Source organism: Hypomesus nipponensis, chromosome 10 (assembly GCF_054491055.1).
Source record: "Hypomesus nipponensis isolate SF chromosome 10, ASM5449105v1, whole genome shotgun sequence".
Classification (NCBI taxonomy): domain Eukaryota; kingdom Metazoa; phylum Chordata; class Actinopteri; order Osmeriformes; family Osmeridae; genus Hypomesus; species Hypomesus nipponensis.
The window spans coordinates 488191-505316 of record NC_140370.1 but is presented as its reverse complement, the minus strand read 5'-3'; the positions used below and the strand labels follow the sequence as shown (position 1 = coordinate 505316).

The following is a 17126-nucleotide window of genomic DNA, read 5'->3' as shown; positions in this document are numbered from 1 at the left end:
AAAGCCCCTTTGCGGCCGGTGGCGTTTCCACGCCTTTTCCCGGAAAGGAAGGACGCCGCCGCGGACGAGCGAGCCAGGGCCAACGGAGGGGTCGGGAGCGGGCCGTTTGGGCGGTTTCAAAAAAAACGGTCACTCTGGCTCCCCTTCAGCACGCACAAGCCTTTCGCCTTTTACTAAAGACTTCCGTGGAGGGGAGCGCCGACGAGCGGGACGTGGTATTTTTGGTCGGCTTTGCCCGAGGGAGGGCAGAGCCTGATGGATTTGTGAGGAAAAAAAGCAGGGTAAGGTTAGCGTTGGGCGGCTGGGTGGGTGGGTGGGTGGGTGGGTGGGTGCGTGCGTGCGTGCGTGCAGGTCTTTTTGTCTTCCTTTTTCCTCTGCTTAATCCCGATCCCTTGGCCTTTTGGTCCCTGCTCCTTCCGTGGCCCGCTGGGCCTCTTGGTCCCTGCTTCCTCTTGGTCCTCTTGGTCCCTGCTTCCTCTTGGTCCTCTTGGTCCCTGCTTCCTCTTGGTCCTCTTGGTCCCTGCTTCCTCTTGGTCCTCTTGGTCCCTGCTTCCTCTTGGTCCTCTTGGTCCCTGCTTCCTCTTGGTCCCTGCTTCCTCTTGGTCCCTGCTTCCTCTTGGTCCCTGCTTCTTCTTCCTCTTGGTCCCTGCTTCCTCTTGGTCCCTGCTTCTTCTTCCGTGGCCCGCTTGGCCTTTGCTTTTAGCTGCCGTCTTCTCGGTCCCCGCCGCCGCCGCCGCTTCTTCTTCTTCCTCTGCGGCGTCGGCGTTTCCTTTTGGCTTCCGTCGTCGGGGCCGTTCTCGGTCCGGCGGTCGCCAGAGGGGCCGGCGCCCAAACGTCCCGGCCGGCGCACGGAGGCCCCGCGCGCGGGGGGCGCGGAGCAGTGCGGGTCATCGCTTCTCGGCCTTTTGGCTCAGATCAAGTGTAGTATCTGTTCTTATCAGTTTAATATCTGATACGTCCTCCATGCGAGGACAACATATTAAACGGATTTTTGCCACAGGGAGTCGGAACAGGGGCTCGCTCCGTCCGCTCCGCGCATCGCCCCGGTATTGCAGCGCCTCCGGGAAGGGTGCACTCTTTCTAAGCGTGTCAAAGGGAGAAAAAAACGAGGGAGTGAGCGATTGGGGTTGGGGCTGGGGTTTTTGGGGTTGGGGCTGGGGTTTTTGTGGCGATGAGGTGAAAAAAGGGGTTTGACGCGCGCGGCGGCGGCGGCGGAGCCCCGTCGGCCGGCGGCGTTTTCCCGCCCTTTTAGATATAAAAAAAAAAAAAAAAAAAACTGAAGTGAGGTGAGTGACTTGGAATGGGGGAGACAGTGAGTGAGTGAGTGAGTGAGTGAGTGAGTGAGTGAGTGAGTGAGTGAGTGAGTGAGTGAGTGAAAGAGAGAGAGAGTGAAAGAGAGAGAGAGAGTGAAAGAGAGTGAAAGAGAGAGAGAGAGTGAAAGAGAGAGAGAGTGAAAGAGAGAGAGAGTGAAAGAGAGAGAGAGTGAAAGCCCCTTTGCGGCCGGTGGCGTTTCCACGCCTTTTCCCGGAAAGGAAGGACGCCGCCGCGGACGAGCGAGCCAGGGCCAACGGAGGGGTCGGGAGCGGGCCGTTTGGGCGGTTTCAAAAAAACGGTCACTCTGGCTCCCCTTCAGCACGCACAAGCCTTTCGCCTTTTACTAAAGACTTCCGTGGAGGGGAGCGCCGACGAGCGGGACGTGGTATTTTTGGTCGGCTTTGCCCGAGGGAGGGCAGAGCCTGATGGATTTGTGAGGAAAAAAAGCAGGGTAAGGTTAGCGTTGGGCGGCTGGGTGGGTGGGTGGGTGGGTGGGTGGGTGCGTGCGTGCGTGCGTGCAGGTCTTTTTGTCTTCCTTTTTCCTCTGCTTAATCCCGATCCCTTGGCCTTTTGGTCCCTGCTCCTTCCGTGGCCCGCTGGGCCTCTTGGTCCCTGCTTCCTCTTGGTCCTCTTGGTCCCTGCTTCCTCTTGGTCCTCTTGGTCCCTGCTTCCTCTTGGTCCTCTTGGTCCCTGCTTCCTCTTGGTCCTCTTGGTCCCTGCTTCCTCTTGGTCCTCTTGGTCCCTGCTTCCTCTTGGTCCTCTTGGTCCCTGCTTCCTCTTGGTCCTCTTGGTCCCTGCTTCCTCTTGGTCCCTGCTTCCTCTTGGTCCCTGCTTCCTCTTGGTCCCTGCTTCCTCTTGGTCCCTGCTTCTTCTTCCTCTTGGTCCCTGCTTCCTCTTGGTCCCTGCTTCTTCTTCCGTGGCCCGCTTGGCCTTTGCTTTTAGCTGCCGTCTTCTCGGTCCCCGCCGCCGCCGCCGCTTCTTCTTCTTCCTCTGCGGCGTCGGCGTTTCCTTTTGGCTTCCGTCGTCGGGGCCGTTCTCGGTCCGGCGGTCGCCAGAGGGGCCGGCGCCCAAACGTCCCGGCCGGCGCACGGAGGCCCCGCGCGCGGGGGGCGCGGAGCAGTGCGGGTCATCGCTTCTCGGCCTTTTGGCTCAGATCAAGTGTAGTATCTGTTCTTATCAGTTTAATATCTGATACGTCCTCCATGCGAGGACAACATATTAAACGGATTTTTGCCACAGGGAGTCGGAACAGGGGCTCGCTCCGTCCGCTCCGCGCATCGCCCCGGTATTGCAGCGCCTCCGGGAAGGGTGCACTCTTTCTAAGCGTGTCAAAGGGAGAAAAAAACGAGGGAGTGAGCGATTGGGGTTGGGGCTGGGGTTTTTGGGGTTGGGGCTGGGGTTTTTGTGGCGATGAGGTGAAAAAAGGGGTTTGACGCGCGCGGCGGCGGCGGCGGAGCCCCGTCGGCCGGCGGCGTTTTCCCGCCCTTTTAGATATAAAAAGAAAAAGAAAAAAAAAAAAACTGAAGTGAGGTGAGTGACTTGGAATGGGGGAGACAGTGAGTGAGTGAGTGAGTGAGTGAGTGAGTGAGTGAGTGAGTGAGTGAGTGAGTGAGTGAGTGAGTGAAAGAGAGAGAGAGTGAAAGAGAGAGAGAGTGAAAGAGAGTGAAAGAGAGAGAGAGAGTGAAAGAGAGAGAGAGTGAAAGAGAGAGAGAGTGAAAGAGAGAGAGAGTGAAAGCCCCTTTGCGGCCGGTGGCGTTTCCACGCCTTTTCCCGGAAAGGAAGGACGCCGCCGCGGACGAGCGAGCCAGGGCCAACGGAGGGGTCGGGAGCGGGCCGTTTGGGCGGTTTCAAAAAAACGGTCACTCTGGCTCCCCTTCAGCACGCACAAGCCTTTCGCCTTTTACTAAAGACTTCCGTGGAGGGGAGCGCCGACGAGCGGGACGTGGTATTTTTGGTCGGCTTTGCCCGAGGGAGGGCAGAGCCTGATGGATTTGTGAGGAAAAAAAGCAGGGTAAGGTTAGCGTTGGGCGGCTGGGTGGGTGGGTGGGTGGGTGGGTGGGTGCGTGCGTGCGTGCGTGCAGGTCTTTTTGTCTTCCTTTTTCCTCTGCTTAATCCCGATCCCTTGGCCTTTTGGTCCCTGCTCCTTCCGTGGCCCGCTGGGCCTCTTGGTCCCTGCTTCCTCTTGGTCCTCTTGGTCCCTGCTTCCTCTTGGTCCTCTTGGTCCCTGCTTCCTCTTGGTCCTCTTGGTCCCTGCTTCCTCTTGGTCCTCTTGGTCCCTGCTTCCTCTTGGTCCTCTTGGTCCCTGCTTCCTCTTGGTCCTCTTGGTCCCTGCTTCCTCTTGGTCCTCTTGGTCCCTGCTTCCTCTTGGTCCCTGCTTCCTCTTGGTCCCTGCTTCCTCTTGGTCCCTGCTTCTTCTTCCTCTTGGTCCCTGCTTCCTCTTGGTCCCTGCTTCTTCTTCCGTGGCCCGCTTGGCCTTTGCTTTTAGCTGCCGTCTTCTCGGTCCCCGCCGCCGCCGCCGCTTCTTCTTCTTCCTCTGCGGCGTCGGCGTTTCCTTTTGGCTTCCGTCGTCGGGGCCGTTCTCGGTCCGGCGGTCGCCAGAGGGGCCGGCGCCCAAACGTCCCGGCCGGCGCACGGAGGCCCCGCGCGCGGGGGGCGCGGAGCAGTGCGGGTCATCGCTTCTCGGCCTTTTGGCTCAGATCAAGTGTAGTATCTGTTCTTATCAGTTTAATATCTGATACGTCCTCCATGCGAGGACAACATATTAAACGGATTTTTGCCACAGGGAGTCGGAACAGGGGCTCGCTCCGTCCGCTCCGCGCATCGCCCCGGTATTGCAGCGCCTCCGGGAAGGGTGCACTCTTTCTAAGCGTGTCAAAGGGAGAAAAAAACGAGGGAGTGAGCGATTGGGGTTGGGGCTGGGGTTTTTGGGGTTGGGGCTGGGGTTTTTGTGGCGATGAGGTGAAAAAAGGGGTTTGACGCGCGCGGCGGCGGCGGCGGAGCCCCGTCGGCCGGCGGCGTTTTCCCGCCCTTTTAGATATAAAAAGAAAAAGAAAAAAAAAAAAACTGAAGTGAGGTGAGTGACTTGGAATGGGGGAGACAGTGAGTGAGTGAGTGAGTGAGTGAGTGAGTGAGTGAGTGAGTGAGTGAGTGAGTGAGTGAGTGAAAGAGAGAGAGAGTGAAAGAGAGAGAGAGTGAAAGAGAGTGAAAGAGAGAGAGAGAGTGAAAGAGAGAGAGAGTGAAAGAGAGAGAGAGTGAAAGAGAGAGAGAGTGAAAGCCCCTTTGCGGCCGGTGGCGTTTCCACGCCTTTTCCCGGAAAGGAAGGACGCCGCCGCGGACGAGCGAGCCAGGGCCAACGGAGGGGTCGGGAGCGGGCCGTTTGGGCGGTTTCAAAAAAACGGTCACTCTGGCTCCCCTTCAGCACGCACAAGCCTTTCGCCTTTTACTAAAGACTTCCGTGGAGGGGAGCGCCGACGAGCGGGACGTGGTATTTTTGGTCGGCTTTGCCCGAGGGAGGGCAGAGCCTGATGGATTTGTGAGGAAAAAAAGCAGGGTAAGGTTAGCGTTGGGCGGCTGGGTGGGTGGGTGGGTGGGTGGGTGGGTGCGTGCGTGCGTGCGTGCAGGTCTTTTTGTCTTCCTTTTTCCTCTGCTTAATCCCGATCCCTTGGCCTTTTGGTCCCTGCTCCTTCCGTGGCCCGCTGGGCCTCTTGGTCCCTGCTTCCTCTTGGTCCTCTTGGTCCCTGCTTCCTCTTGGTCCTCTTGGTCCCTGCTTCCTCTTGGTCCTCTTGGTCCCTGCTTCCTCTTGGTCCTCTTGGTCCCTGCTTCCTCTTGGTCCTCTTGGTCCCTGCTTCCTCTTGGTCCTCTTGGTCCCTGCTTCCTCTTGGTCCTCTTGGTCCCTGCTTCCTCTTGGTCCCTGCTTCCTCTTGGTCCCTGCTTCCTCTTGGTCCCTGCTTCCTCTTGGTCCCTGCTTCTTCTTCCTCTTGGTCCCTGCTTCCTCTTGGTCCCTGCTTCTTCTTCCGTGGCCCGCTTGGCCTTTGCTTTTAGCTGCCGTCTTCTCGGTCCCCGCCGCCGCCGCCGCTTCTTCTTCTTCCTCTGCGGCGTCGGCGTTTCCTTTTGGCTTCCGTCGTCGGGGCCGTTCTCGGTCCGGCGGTCGCCAGAGGGGCCGGCGCCCAAACGTCCCGGCCGGCGCACGGAGGCCCCGCGCGCGGGGGGCGCGGAGCAGTGCGGGTCATCGCTTCTCGGCCTTTTGGCTCAGATCAAGTGTAGTATCTGTTCTTATCAGTTTAATATCTGATACGTCCTCCATGCGAGGACAACATATTAAACGGATTTTTGCCACAGGGAGTCGGAACAGGGGCTCGCTCCGTCCGCTCCGCGCATCGCCCCGGTATTGCAGCGCCTCCGGGAAGGGTGCACTCTTTCTAAGCGTGTCAAAGGGAGAAAAAAACGAGGGAGTGAGCGATTGGGGTTGGGGCTGGGGTTTTTGGGGTTGGGGCTGGGGTTTTTGTGGCGATGAGGTGAAAAAAGGGGTTTGACGCGCGCGGCGGCGGCGGCGGAGCCCCGTCGGCCGGCGGCGTTTTCCCGCCCTTTTAGATATAAAAAAAAAAAAAAAAAAAAACTGAAGTGAGGTGAGTGACTTGGAATGGGGGAGACAGTGAGTGAGTGAGTGAGTGAGTGAGTGAGTGAGTGAGTGAGTGAGTGAGTGAGTGAGTGAAAGAGAGAGAGAGTGAAAGAGAGAGAGAGTGAAAGAGAGTGAAAGAGAGAGAGAGAGTGAAAGAGAGAGAGAGTGAAAGAGAGAGAGAGTGAAAGAGAGAGAGAGTGAAAGCCCCTTTGCGGCCGGTGGCGTTTCCACGCCTTTTCCCGGAAAGGAAGGACGCCGCCGCGGACGAGCGAGCCAGGGCCAACGGAGGGGTCGGGAGCGGGCCGTTTGGGCGGTTTCAAAAAAACGGTCACTCTGGCTCCCCTTCAGCACGCACAAGCCTTTCGCCTTTTACTAAAGACTTCCGTGGAGGGGAGCGCCGACGAGCGGGACGTGGTATTTTTGGTCGGCTTTGCCCGAGGGAGGGCAGAGCCTGATGGATTTGTGAGGAAAAAAAGCAGGGTAAGGTTGGCGTTGGGCGGCTGGGTGGGTGGGTGGGTGGGTGGGTGGGTGCGTGCGTGCGTGCGTGCAGGTCTTTTTGTCTTCCTTTTTCCTCTGCTTAATCCCGATCCCTTGGCCTTTTGGTCCCTGCTCCTTCCGTGGCCCGCTGGGCCTCTTGGTCCCTGCTTCCTCTTGGTCCTCTTGGTCCCTGCTTCCTCTTGGTCCTCTTGGTCCCTGCTTCCTCTTGGTCCTCTTGGTCCCTGCTTCCTCTTGGTCCTCTTGGTCCCTGCTTCCTCTTGGTCCTCTTGGTCCCTGCTTCCTCTTGGTCCCTGCTTCCTCTTGGTCCCTGCTTCCTCTTGGTCCCTGCTTCCTCTTGGTCCCTGCTTCTTCTTCCTCTTGGTCCCTGCTTCCTCTTGGTCCCTGCTTCTTCTTCCGTGGCCCGCTTGGCCTTTGCTTTTAGCTGCCGTCTTCTCGGTCCCCGCCGCCGCCGCCGCTTCTTCTTCTTCCTCTGCGGCGTCGGCGTTTCCTTTTGGCTTCCGTCGTCGGGGCCGTTCTCGGTCCGGCGGTCGCCAGAGGGGCCGGCGCCCAAACGTCCCGGCCGGCGCACGGAGGCCCCGCGCGCGGGGGGCGCGGAGCAGTGCGGGTCATCGCTTCTCGGCCTTTTGGCTCAGATCAAGTGTAGTATCTGTTCTTATCAGTTTAATATCTGATACGTCCTCCATGCGAGGACAACATATTAAACGGATTTTTGCCACAGGGAGTCGGAACAGGGGCTCGCTCCGTCCGCTCCGCGCATCGCCCCGGTATTGCAGCGCCTCCGGGAAGGGTGCACTCTTTCTAAGCGTGTCAAAGGGAGAAAAAAACGAGGGAGTGAGCGATTGGGGTTGGGGCTGGGGTTTTTGGGGTTGGGGCTGGGGTTTTTGTGGCGATGAGGTGAAAAAAGGGGTTTGACGCGCGCGGCGGCGGCGGCGGAGCCCCGTCGGCCGGCGGCGTTTTCCCGCCCTTTTAGATATAAAAAGAAAAAGAAAAAAAAAAAAACTGAAGTGAGGTGAGTGACTTGGAATGGGGGAGACAGTGAGTGAGTGAGTGAGTGAGTGAGTGAGTGAGTGAGTGAGTGAGTGAGTGAAAGAGAGAGAGAGTGAAAGAGAGAGAGAGTGAAAGAGAGTGAAAGAGAGAGAGAGAGTGAAAGAGAGAGAGAGTGAAAGAGAGAGAGAGTGAAAGAGAGAGAGAGTGAAAGCCCCTTTGCGGCCGGTGGCGTTTCCACGCCTTTTCCCGGAAAGGAAGGACGCCGCCGCGGACGAGCGAGCCAGGGCCAACGGAGGGGTCGGGAGCGGGCCGTTTGGGCGGTTTCAAAAAAACGGTCACTCTGGCTCCCCTTCAGCACGCACAAGCCTTTCGCCTTTTACTAAAGACTTCCGTGGAGGGGAGCGCCGACGAGCGGGACGTGGTATTTTTGGTCGGCTTTGCCCGAGGGAGGGCAGAGCCTGATGGATTTGTGAGGAAAAAAAGCAGGGTAAGGTTGGCGTTGGGCGGCTGGGTGGGTGGGTGGGTGGGTGGGTGGGTGCGTGCGTGCGTGCGTGCAGGTCTTTTTGTCTTCCTTTTTCCTCTGCTTAATCCCGATCCCTTGGCCTTTTGGTCCCTGCTCCTTCCGTGGCCCGCTGGGCCTCTTGGTCCCTGCTTCCTCTTGGTCCTCTTGGTCCCTGCTTCCTCTTGGTCCTCTTGGTCCCTGCTTCCTCTTGGTCCTCTTGGTCCCTGCTTCCTCTTGGTCCTCTTGGTCCCTGCTTCCTCTTGGTCCTCTTGGTCCCTGCTTCCTCTTGGTCCCTGCTTCCTCTTGGTCCCTGCTTCCTCTTGGTCCCTGCTTCCTCTTGGTCCCTGCTTCTTCTTCCTCTTGGTCCCTGCTTCCTCTTGGTCCCTGCTTCTTCTTCCGTGGCCCGCTTGGCCTTTGCTTTTAGCTGCCGTCTTCTCGGTCCCCGCCGCCGCCGCCGCTTCTTCTTCTTCCTCTGCGGCGTCGGCGTTTCCTTTTGGCTTCCGTCGTCGGGGCCGTTCTCGGTCCGGCGGTCGCCAGAGGGGCCGGCGCCCAAACGTCCCGGCCGGCGCACGGAGGCCCCGCGCGCGGGGGGCGCGGAGCAGTGCGGGTCATCGCTTCTCGGCCTTTTGGCTCAGATCAAGTGTAGTATCTGTTCTTATCAGTTTAATATCTGATACGTCCTCCATGCGAGGACAACATATTAAACGGATTTTTGCCACAGGGAGTCGGAACAGGGGCTCGCTCCGTCCGCTCCGCGCATCGCCCCGGTATTGCAGCGCCTCCGGGAAGGGTGCACTCTTTCTAAGCGTGTCAAAGGGAGAAAAAAACGAGGGAGTGAGCGATTGGGGTTGGGGCTGGGGTTTTTGGGGTTGGGGCTGGGGTTTTTGTGGCGATGAGGTGAAAAAAGGGGTTTGACGCGCGCGGCGGCGGCGGCGGAGCCCCGTCGGCCGGCGGCGTTTTCCCGCCCTTTTAGATATAAAAAGAAAAAAAAAAAAAAAAAAACTGAAGTGAGGTGAGTGACTTGGAATGGGGGAGACAGTGAGTGAGTGAGTGAGTGAGTGAGTGAGTGAGTGAGTGAGTGAGTGAGTGAGTGAGTGAGTGAGTGAAAGAGAGAGAGAGTGAAAGAGAGAGAGAGTGAAAGAGAGTGAAAGAGAGAGAGAGAGTGAAAGAGAGAGAGAGTGAAAGAGAGAGAGAGTGAAAGAGAGAGAGAGTGAAAGCCCCTTTGCGGCCGGTGGCGTTTCCACGCCTTTTCCCGGAAAGGAAGGACGCCGCCGCGGACGAGCGAGCCAGGGCCAACGGAGGGGTCGGGAGCGGGCCGTTTGGGCGGTTTCAAAAAAACGGTCACTCTGGCTCCCCTTCAGCACGCACAAGCCTTTCGCCTTTTACTAAAGACTTCCGTGGAGGGGAGCGCCGACGAGCGGGACGTGGTATTTTTGGTCGGCTTTGCCCGAGGGAGGGCAGAGCCTGATGGATTTGTGAGGAAAAAAAGCAGGGTAAGGTTAGCGTTGGGCGGCTGGGTGGGTGGGTGGGTGGGTGGGTGCGTGCGTGCGTGCGTGCAGGTCTTTTTGTCTTCCTTTTTCCTCTGCTTAATCCCGATCCCTTGGCCTTTTGGTCCCTGCTCCTTCCGTGGCCCGCTGGGCCTCTTGGTCCCTGCTTCCTCTTGGTCCTCTTGGTCCCTGCTTCCTCTTGGTCCTCTTGGTCCCTGCTTCCTCTTGGTCCTCTTGGTCCCTGCTTCCTCTTGGTCCTCTTGGTCCCTGCTTCCTCTTGGTCCTCTTGGTCCCTGCTTCCTCTTGGTCCTCTTGGTCCCTGCTTCCTCTTGGTCCTCTTGGTCCCTGCTTCCTCTTGGTCCTCTTGGTCCCTGCTTCCTCTTGGTCCTCTTGGTCCCTGCTTCCTCTTGGTCCTCTTGGTCCCTGCTTCCTCTTGGTCCCTGCTTCCTCTTGGTCCCTGCTTCCTCTTGGTCCCTGCTTCCTCTTGGTCCCTGCTTCTTCTTCCTCTTGGTCCCTGCTTCCTCTTGGTCCCTGCTTCTTCTTCCGTGGCCCGCTTGGCCTTTGCTTTTAGCTGCCGTCTTCTCGGTCCCCGCCGCCGCCGCCGCTTCTTCTTCTTCCTCTGCGGCGTCGGCGTTTCCTTTTGGCTTCCGTCGTCGGGGCCGTTCTCGGTCCGGCGGTCGCCAGAGGGGCCGGCGCCCAAACGTCCCGGCCGGCGCACGGAGGCCCCGCGCGCGGGGGGCGCGGAGCAGTGCGGGTCATCGCTTCTCGGCCTTTTGGCTCAGATCAAGTGTAGTATCTGTTCTTATCAGTTTAATATCTGATACGTCCTCCATGCGAGGACAACATATTAAACGGATTTTTGCCACAGGGAGTCGGAACAGGGGCTCGCTCCGTCCGCTCCGCGCATCGCCCCGGTATTGCAGCGCCTCCGGGAAGGGTGCACTCTTTCTAAGCGTGTCAAAGGGAGAAAAAAACGAGGGAGTGAGCGATTGGGGTTGGGGCTGGGGTTTTTGGGGTTGGGGCTGGGGTTTTTGTGGCGATGAGGTGAAAAAAGGGGTTTGACGCGCGCGGCGGCGGCGGCGGAGCCCCGTCGGCCGGCGGCGTTTTCCCGCCCTTTTAGATATAAAAAGAAAAAAAAAAAAAAAAAAACTGAAGTGAGGTGAGTGACTTGGAATGGGGGAGACAGTGAGTGAGTGAGTGAGTGAGTGAGTGAGTGAGTGAGTGAGTGAGTGAGTGAGTGAGTGAGTGAGTGAGTGAAAGAGAGAGAGAGTGAAAGAGAGAGAGAGTGAAAGAGAGTGAAAGAGAGAGAGAGAGTGAAAGAGAGAGAGAGTGAAAGAGAGAGAGAGTGAAAGAGAGAGAGAGTGAAAGCCCCTTTGCGGCCGGTGGCGTTTCCACGCCTTTTCCCGGAAAGGAAGGACGCCGCCGCGGACGAGCGAGCCAGGGCCAACGGAGGGGTCGGGAGCGGGCCGTTTGGGCGGTTTCAAAAAAACGGTCACTCTGGCTCCCCTTCAGCACGCACAAGCCTTTCGCCTTTTACTAAAGACTTCCGTGGAGGGGAGCGCCGACGAGCGGGACGTGGTATTTTTGGTCGGCTTTGCCCGAGGGAGGGCAGAGCCTGATGGATTTGTGAGGAAAAAAAGCAGGGTAAGGTTAGCGTTGGGCGGCTGGGTGGGTGGGTGGGTGGGTGGGTGGGTGCGTGCGTGCGTGCAGGTCTTTTTGTCTTCCTTTTTCCTCTGCTTAATCCCGATCCCTTGGCCTTTTGGTCCCTGCTCCTTCCGTGGCCCGCTGGGCCTCTTGGTCCCTGCTTCCTCTTGGTCCTCTTGGTCCCTGCTTCCTCTTGGTCCTCTTGGTCCCTGCTTCCTCTTGGTCCTCTTGGTCCCTGCTTCCTCTTGGTCCTCTTGGTCCCTGCTTCCTCTTGGTCCTCTTGGTCCCTGCTTCCTCTTGGTCCTCTTGGTCCCTGCTTCCTCTTGGTCCTCTTGGTCCCTGCTTCCTCTTGGTCCTCTTGGTCCCTGCTTCCTCTTGGTCCTCTTGGTCCCTGCTTCCTCTTGGTCCTCTTGGTCCCTGCTTCCTCTTGGTCCCTGCTTCCTCTTGGTCCCTGCTTCCTCTTGGTCCCTGCTTCCTCTTGGTCCCTGCTTCTTCTTCCTCTTGGTCCCTGCTTCCTCTTGGTCCCTGCTTCTTCTTCCGTGGCCCGCTTGGCCTTTGCTTTTAGCTGCCGTCTTCTCGGTCCCCGCCGCCGCCGCCGCTTCTTCTTCTTCCTCTGCGGCGTCGGCGTTTCCTTTTGGCTTCCGTCGTCGGGGCCGTTCTCGGTCCGGCGGTCGCCAGAGGGGCCGGCGCCCAAACGTCCCGGCCGGCGCACGGAGGCCCCGCGCGCGGGGGGCGCGGAGCAGTGCGGGTCATCGCTTCTCGGCCTTTTGGCTCAGATCAAGTGTAGTATCTGTTCTTATCAGTTTAATATCTGATACGTCCTCCATGCGAGGACAACATATTAAACGGATTTTTGCCACAGGGAGTCGGAACAGGGGCTCGCTCCGTCCGCTCCGCGCATCGCCCCGGTATTGCAGCGCCTCCGGGAAGGGTGCACTCTTTCTAAGCGTGTCAAAGGGAGAAAAAAACGAGGGAGTGAGCGATTGGGGTTGGGGCTGGGGTTTTTGGGGTTGGGGCTGGGGTTTTTGTGGCGATGAGGTGAAAAAAGGGGTTTGACGCGCGCGGCGGCGGCGGCGGAGCCCCGTCGGCCGGCGGCGTTTTCCCGCCCTTTTAGATATAAAAAGAAAAAAAAAAAAAAACTGAAGTGAGGTGAGTGACTTGGAATGGGGGAGACAGTGAGTGAGTGAGTGAGTGAGTGAGTGAGTGAGTGAGTGAGTGAGTGAGTGAGTGAGTGAGTGAGTGAGTGAGTGAGTGAAAGAGAGAGAGAGTGAAAGAGAGAGAGAGTGAAAGAGAGTGAAAGAGAGAGAGAGAGTGAAAGAGAGAGAGAGTGAAAGAGAGAGAGAGTGAAAGAGAGAGAGAGTGAAAGCCCCTTTGCGGCCGGTGGCGTTTCCACGCCTTTTCCCGGAAAGGAAGGACGCCGCCGCGGACGAGCGAGCCAGGGCCAACGGAGGGGTCGGGAGCGGGCCGTTTGGGCGGTTTCAAAAAAACGGTCACTCTGGCTCCCCTTCAGCACGCACAAGCCTTTCGCCTTTTACTAAAGACTTCCGTGGAGGGGAGCGCCGACGAGCGGGACGTGGTATTTTTGGTCGGCTTTGCCCGAGGGAGGGCAGAGCCTGATGGATTTGTGAGGAAAAAAAGCAGGGTAAGGTTAGCGTTGGGCGGCTGGGTGGGTGGGTGGGTGGGTGGGTGGGTGCGTGCGTGCGTGCGTGCAGGTCTTTTTGTCTTCCTTTTTCCTCTGCTTAATCCCGATCCCTTGGCCTTTTGGTCCCTGCTCCTTCCGTGGCCCGCTGGGCCTCTTGGTCCCTGCTTCCTCTTGGTCCTCTTGGTCCCTGCTTCCTCTTGGTCCTCTTGGTCCCTGCTTCCTCTTGGTCCTCTTGGTCCCTGCTTCCTCTTGGTCCTCTTGGTCCCTGCTTCCTCTTGGTCCTCTTGGTCCCTGCTTCCTCTTGGTCCTCTTGGTCCCTGCTTCCTCTTGGTCCTCTTGGTCCCTGCTTCCTCTTGGTCCTCTTGGTCCCTGCTTCCTCTTGGTCCTCTTGGTCCCTGCTTCCTCTTGGTCCCTGCTTCCTCTTGGTCCCTGCTTCCTCTTGGTCCCTGCTTCTTCTTCCTCTTGGTCCCTGCTTCCTCTTGGTCCCTGCTTCTTCTTCCGTGGCCCGCTTGGCCTTTGCTTTTAGCTGCCGTCTTCTCGGTCCCCGCCGCCGCCGCCGCTTCTTCTTCTTCCTCTGCGGCGTCGGCGTTTCCTTTTGGCTTCCGTCGTCGGGGCCGTTCTCGGTCCGGCGGTCGCCAGAGGGGCCGGCGCCCAAACGTCCCGGCCGGCGCACGGAGGCCCCGCGCGCGGGGGGCGCGGAGCAGTGCGGGTCATCGCTTCTCGGCCTTTTGGCTCAGATCAAGTGTAGTATCTGTTCTTATCAGTTTAATATCTGATACGTCCTCCATGCGAGGACAACATATTAAACGGATTTTTGCCACAGGGAGTCGGAACAGGGGCTCGCTCCGTCCGCTCCGCGCATCGCCCCGGTATTGCAGCGCCTCCGGGAAGGGTGCACTCTTTCTAAGCGTGTCAAAGGGAGAAAAAAACGAGGGAGTGAGCGATTGGGGTTGGGGCTGGGGTTTTTGGGGTTGGGGCTGGGGTTTTTGTGGCGATGAGGTGAAAAAAGGGGTTTGACGCGCGCGGCGGCGGCGGCGGAGCCCCGTCGGCCGGCGGCGTTTTCCCGCCCTTTTAGATATAAAAAGAAAAAAAAAAAAAAAACTGAAGTGAGGTGAGTGACTTGGAATGGGGGAGACAGTGAGTGAGTGAGTGAGTGAGTGAGTGAGTGAGTGAGTGAGTGAGTGAGTGAGTGAGTGAGTGAAAGAGAGAGAGAGTGAAAGAGAGAGAGAGTGAAAGAGAGTGAAAGAGAGAGAGAGAGTGAAAGAGAGAGAGAGTGAAAGAGAGAGAGAGTGAAAGAGAGAGAGAGTGAAAGCCCCTTTGCGGCCGGTGGCGTTTCCACGCCTTTTCCCGGAAAGGAAGGACGCCGCCGCGGACGAGCGAGCCAGGGCCAACGGAGGGGTCGGGAGCGGGCCGTTTGGGCGGTTTCAAAAAAACGGTCACTCTGGCTCCCCTTCAGCACGCACAAGCCTTTCGCCTTTTACTAAAGACTTCCGTGGAGGGGAGCGCCGACGAGCGGGACGTGGTATTTTTGGTCGGCTTTGCCCGAGGGAGGGCAGAGCCTGATGGATTTGTGAGGAAAAAAAGCAGGGTAAGGTTAGCGTTGGGCGGCTGGGTGGGTGGGTGGGTGGGTGGGTGGGTGCGTGCGTGCGTGCAGGTCTTTTTGTCTTCCTTTTTCCTCTGCTTAATCCCGATCCCTTGGCCTTTTGGTCCCTGCTCCTTCCGTGGCCCGCTGGGCCTCTTGGTCCCTGCTTCCTCTTGGTCCTCTTGGTCCCTGCTTCCTCTTGGTCCTCTTGGTCCCTGCTTCCTCTTGGTCCTCTTGGTCCCTGCTTCCTCTTGGTCCTCTTGGTCCCTGCTTCCTCTTGGTCCTCTTGGTCCCTGCTTCCTCTTGGTCCTCTTGGTCCCTGCTTCCTCTTGGTCCTCTTGGTCCCTGCTTCCTCTTGGTCCTCTTGGTCCCTGCTTCCTCTTGGTCCTCTTGGTCCCTGCTTCCTCTTGGTCCCTGCTTCCTCTTGGTCCCTGCTTCCTCTTGGTCCCTGCTTCCTCTTGGTCCCTGCTTCTTCTTCCTCTTGGTCCCTGCTTCCTCTTGGTCCCTGCTTCTTCTTCCGTGGCCCGCTTGGCCTTTGCTTTTAGCTGCCGTCTTCTCGGTCCCCGCCGCCGCCGCCGCTTCTTCTTCTTCCTCTGCGGCGTCGGCGTTTCCTTTTGGCTTCCGTCGTCGGGGCCGTTCTCGGTCCGGCGGTCGCCAGAGGGGCCGGCGCCCAAACGTCCCGGCCGGCGCACGGAGGCCCCGCGCGCGGGGGGCGCGGAGCAGTGCGGGTCATCGCTTCTCGGCCTTTTGGCTCAGATCAAGTGTAGTATCTGTTCTTATCAGTTTAATATCTGATACGTCCTCCATGCGAGGACAACATATTAAACGGATTTTTGCCACAGGGAGTCGGAACAGGGGCTCGCTCCGTCCGCTCCGCGCATCGCCCCGGTATTGCAGCGCCTCCGGGAAGGGTGCACTCTTTCTAAGCGTGTCAAAGGGAGAAAAAAACGAGGGAGTGAGCGATTGGGGTTGGGGCTGGGGTTTTTGGGGTTGGGGCTGGGGTTTTTGTGGCGATGAGGTGAAAAAAGGGGTTTGACGCGCGCGGCGGCGGCGGCGGAGCCCCGTCGGCCGGCGGCGTTTTCCCGCCCTTTTAGATATAAAAAGAAAAAAAAAAAAAAAAAAACTGAAGTGAGGTGAGTGACTTGGAATGGGGGAGACAGTGAGTGAGTGAGTGAGTGAGTGAGTGAGTGAGTGAGTGAGTGAGTGAGTGAGTGAGTGAGTGAGTGAGTGAGTGAAAGAGAGAGAGAGTGAAAGAGAGAGAGAGTGAAAGAGAGTGAAAGAGAGAGAGAGAGTGAAAGAGAGAGAGAGTGAAAGAGAGAGAGAGTGAAAGAGAGAGAGAGTGAAAGCCCCTTTGCGGCCGGTGGCGTTTCCACGCCTTTTCCCGGAAAGGAAGGACGCCGCCGCGGACGAGCGAGCCAGGGCCAACGGAGGGGTCGGGAGCGGGCCGTTTGGGCGGTTTCAAAAAAACGGTCACTCTGGCTCCCCTTCAGCACGCACAAGCCTTTCGCCTTTTACTAAAGACTTCCGTGGAGGGGAGCGCCGACGAGCGGGACGTGGTATTTTTGGTCGGCTTTGCCCGAGGGAGGGCAGAGCCTGATGGATTTGTGAGGAAAAAAAGCAGGGTAAGGTTAGCGTTGGGCGGCTGGGTGGGTGGGTGGGTGGGTGGGTGGGTGCGTGCGTGCGTGCGTGCAGGTCTTTTTGTCTTCCTTTTTCCTCTGCTTAATCCCGATCCCTTGGCCTTTTGGTCCCTGCTCCTTCCGTGGCCCGCTGGGCCTCTTGGTCCCTGCTTCCTCTTGGTCCTCTTGGTCCCTGCTTCCTCTTGGTCCTCTTGGTCCCTGCTTCCTCTTGGTCCTCTTGGTCCCTGCTTCCTCTTGGTCCTCTTGGTCCCTGCTTCCTCTTGGTCCTCTTGGTCCCTGCTTCCTCTTGGTCCTCTTGGTCCCTGCTTCCTCTTGGTCCTCTTGGTCCCTGCTTCCTCTTGGTCCTCTTGGTCCCTGCTTCCTCTTGGTCCTCTTGGTCCCTGCTTCCTCTTGGTCCTCTTGGTCCCTGCTTCCTCTTGGTCCCTGCTTCCTCTTGGTCCCTGCTTCCTCTTGGTCCCTGCTTCCTCTTGGTCCCTGCTTCTTCTTCCTCTTGGTCCCTGCTTCCTCTTGGTCCCTGCTTCTTCTTCCGTGGCCCGCTTGGCCTTTGCTTTTAGCTGCCGTCTTCTCGGTCCCCGCCGCCGCCGCCGCTTCTTCTTCTTCCTCTGCGGCGTCGGCGTTTCCTTTTGGCTTCCGTCGTCGGGGCCGTTCTCGGTCCGGCGGTCGCCAGAGGGGCCGGCGCCCAAACGTCCCGGCCGGCGCACGGAGGCCCCGCGCGCGGGGGGCGCGGAGCAGTGCGGGTCATCGCTTCTCGGCCTTTTGGCTCAGATCAAGTGTAGTATCTGTTCTTATCAGTTTAATATCTGATACGTCCTCCATGCGAGGACAACATATTAAACGGATTTTTGCCACAGGGAGTCGGAACAGGGGCTCGCTCCGTCCGCTCCGCGCATCGCCCCGGTATTGCAGCGCCTCCGGGAAGGGTGCACTCTTTCTAAGCGTGTCAAAGGGAGAAAAAAACGAGGGAGTGAGCGATTGGGGTTGGGGCTGGGGTTTTTGGGGTTGGGGCTGGGGTTTTTGTGGCGATGAGGTGAAAAAAGGGGTTTGACGCGCGCGGCGGCGGCGGCGGAGCCCCGTCGGCCGGCGGCGTTTTCCCGCCCTTTTAGATATAAAAAGAAAAAAAAAAAAAAAAAAACTGAAGTGAGGTGAGTGACTTGGAATGGGGGAGACAGTGAGTGAGTGAGTGAGTGAGTGAGTGAGTGAGTGAGTGAGTGAGTG

At 58.5% G+C, this 17126-nt stretch overlaps 22 non-coding genes across 22 annotated transcripts; all 22 read left to right on the top strand.

Annotated features, from left to right (window-relative positions):
• The first annotated feature begins 129 nt into the window (after positions 1-129).
• On the top strand, positions 130-248 carry LOC146268886 (U5 spliceosomal RNA). The gene has a single exon (XR_014768212.1). It is a non-coding gene; the product is annotated as a U5 spliceosomal RNA (small nuclear RNA).
• A 641-nt stretch (positions 249-889) lies between these two features.
• Positions 890-1080, top strand: LOC146268885 (U2 spliceosomal RNA). The gene has a single exon (XR_014768311.1). It is a non-coding gene; the product is annotated as a U2 spliceosomal RNA (small nuclear RNA).
• Positions 1081-1613: 533 nt separating this feature from the next.
• On the top strand, positions 1614-1732 carry LOC146268884 (U5 spliceosomal RNA). Its single transcript, XR_014768211.1, has one exon. It is a non-coding gene; the product is annotated as a U5 spliceosomal RNA (small nuclear RNA).
• A 710-nt stretch (positions 1733-2442) lies between these two features.
• LOC146268883 (U2 spliceosomal RNA) lies at positions 2443-2633 on the top strand. Its single transcript, XR_014768310.1, has one exon. It is a non-coding gene; the product is annotated as a U2 spliceosomal RNA (small nuclear RNA).
• A 540-nt stretch (positions 2634-3173) lies between these two features.
• Positions 3174-3292, top strand: LOC146268882 (U5 spliceosomal RNA). Its single transcript, XR_014768210.1, has one exon. It is a non-coding gene; the product is annotated as a U5 spliceosomal RNA (small nuclear RNA).
• A 693-nt stretch (positions 3293-3985) lies between these two features.
• LOC146268881 (U2 spliceosomal RNA) lies at positions 3986-4176 on the top strand. Its single transcript, XR_014768309.1, has one exon. It is a non-coding gene; the product is annotated as a U2 spliceosomal RNA (small nuclear RNA).
• A 536-nt stretch (positions 4177-4712) lies between these two features.
• Positions 4713-4831, top strand: LOC146268880 (U5 spliceosomal RNA). The gene has a single exon (XR_014768209.1). It is a non-coding gene; the product is annotated as a U5 spliceosomal RNA (small nuclear RNA).
• A 710-nt stretch (positions 4832-5541) lies between these two features.
• Positions 5542-5732, top strand: LOC146268879 (U2 spliceosomal RNA). Its single transcript, XR_014768308.1, has one exon. It is a non-coding gene; the product is annotated as a U2 spliceosomal RNA (small nuclear RNA).
• A 528-nt stretch (positions 5733-6260) lies between these two features.
• Positions 6261-6379, top strand: LOC146268878 (U5 spliceosomal RNA). Its single transcript, XR_014768208.1, has one exon. It is a non-coding gene; the product is annotated as a U5 spliceosomal RNA (small nuclear RNA).
• Positions 6380-7037: 658 nt separating this feature from the next.
• On the top strand, positions 7038-7228 carry LOC146268877 (U2 spliceosomal RNA). The gene has a single exon (XR_014768307.1). It is a non-coding gene; the product is annotated as a U2 spliceosomal RNA (small nuclear RNA).
• A 524-nt stretch (positions 7229-7752) lies between these two features.
• Positions 7753-7871, top strand: LOC146268876 (U5 spliceosomal RNA). Its single transcript, XR_014768207.1, has one exon. It is a non-coding gene; the product is annotated as a U5 spliceosomal RNA (small nuclear RNA).
• A 658-nt stretch (positions 7872-8529) lies between these two features.
• Positions 8530-8720, top strand: LOC146268875 (U2 spliceosomal RNA). The gene has a single exon (XR_014768306.1). It is a non-coding gene; the product is annotated as a U2 spliceosomal RNA (small nuclear RNA).
• A 540-nt stretch (positions 8721-9260) lies between these two features.
• Positions 9261-9379, top strand: LOC146268874 (U5 spliceosomal RNA). Its single transcript, XR_014768206.1, has one exon. It is a non-coding gene; the product is annotated as a U5 spliceosomal RNA (small nuclear RNA).
• A 784-nt stretch (positions 9380-10163) lies between these two features.
• LOC146268873 (U2 spliceosomal RNA) lies at positions 10164-10354 on the top strand. Its single transcript, XR_014768305.1, has one exon. It is a non-coding gene; the product is annotated as a U2 spliceosomal RNA (small nuclear RNA).
• A 544-nt stretch (positions 10355-10898) lies between these two features.
• LOC146268872 (U5 spliceosomal RNA) lies at positions 10899-11017 on the top strand. The gene has a single exon (XR_014768205.1). It is a non-coding gene; the product is annotated as a U5 spliceosomal RNA (small nuclear RNA).
• A 784-nt stretch (positions 11018-11801) lies between these two features.
• On the top strand, positions 11802-11992 carry LOC146268871 (U2 spliceosomal RNA). Its single transcript, XR_014768304.1, has one exon. It is a non-coding gene; the product is annotated as a U2 spliceosomal RNA (small nuclear RNA).
• A 548-nt stretch (positions 11993-12540) lies between these two features.
• LOC146268870 (U5 spliceosomal RNA) lies at positions 12541-12659 on the top strand. The gene has a single exon (XR_014768203.1). It is a non-coding gene; the product is annotated as a U5 spliceosomal RNA (small nuclear RNA).
• Positions 12660-13404: 745 nt separating this feature from the next.
• On the top strand, positions 13405-13595 carry LOC146268869 (U2 spliceosomal RNA). Its single transcript, XR_014768302.1, has one exon. It is a non-coding gene; the product is annotated as a U2 spliceosomal RNA (small nuclear RNA).
• Positions 13596-14128: 533 nt separating this feature from the next.
• Positions 14129-14247, top strand: LOC146268868 (U5 spliceosomal RNA). Its single transcript, XR_014768202.1, has one exon. It is a non-coding gene; the product is annotated as a U5 spliceosomal RNA (small nuclear RNA).
• Positions 14248-15005: 758 nt separating this feature from the next.
• Positions 15006-15196, top strand: LOC146268867 (U2 spliceosomal RNA). Its single transcript, XR_014768301.1, has one exon. It is a non-coding gene; the product is annotated as a U2 spliceosomal RNA (small nuclear RNA).
• A 548-nt stretch (positions 15197-15744) lies between these two features.
• On the top strand, positions 15745-15863 carry LOC146268866 (U5 spliceosomal RNA). Its single transcript, XR_014768201.1, has one exon. It is a non-coding gene; the product is annotated as a U5 spliceosomal RNA (small nuclear RNA).
• A 788-nt stretch (positions 15864-16651) lies between these two features.
• Positions 16652-16842, top strand: LOC146268865 (U2 spliceosomal RNA). Its single transcript, XR_014768300.1, has one exon. It is a non-coding gene; the product is annotated as a U2 spliceosomal RNA (small nuclear RNA).
• The last annotated feature ends 284 nt before the right edge of the window (positions 16843-17126 follow it).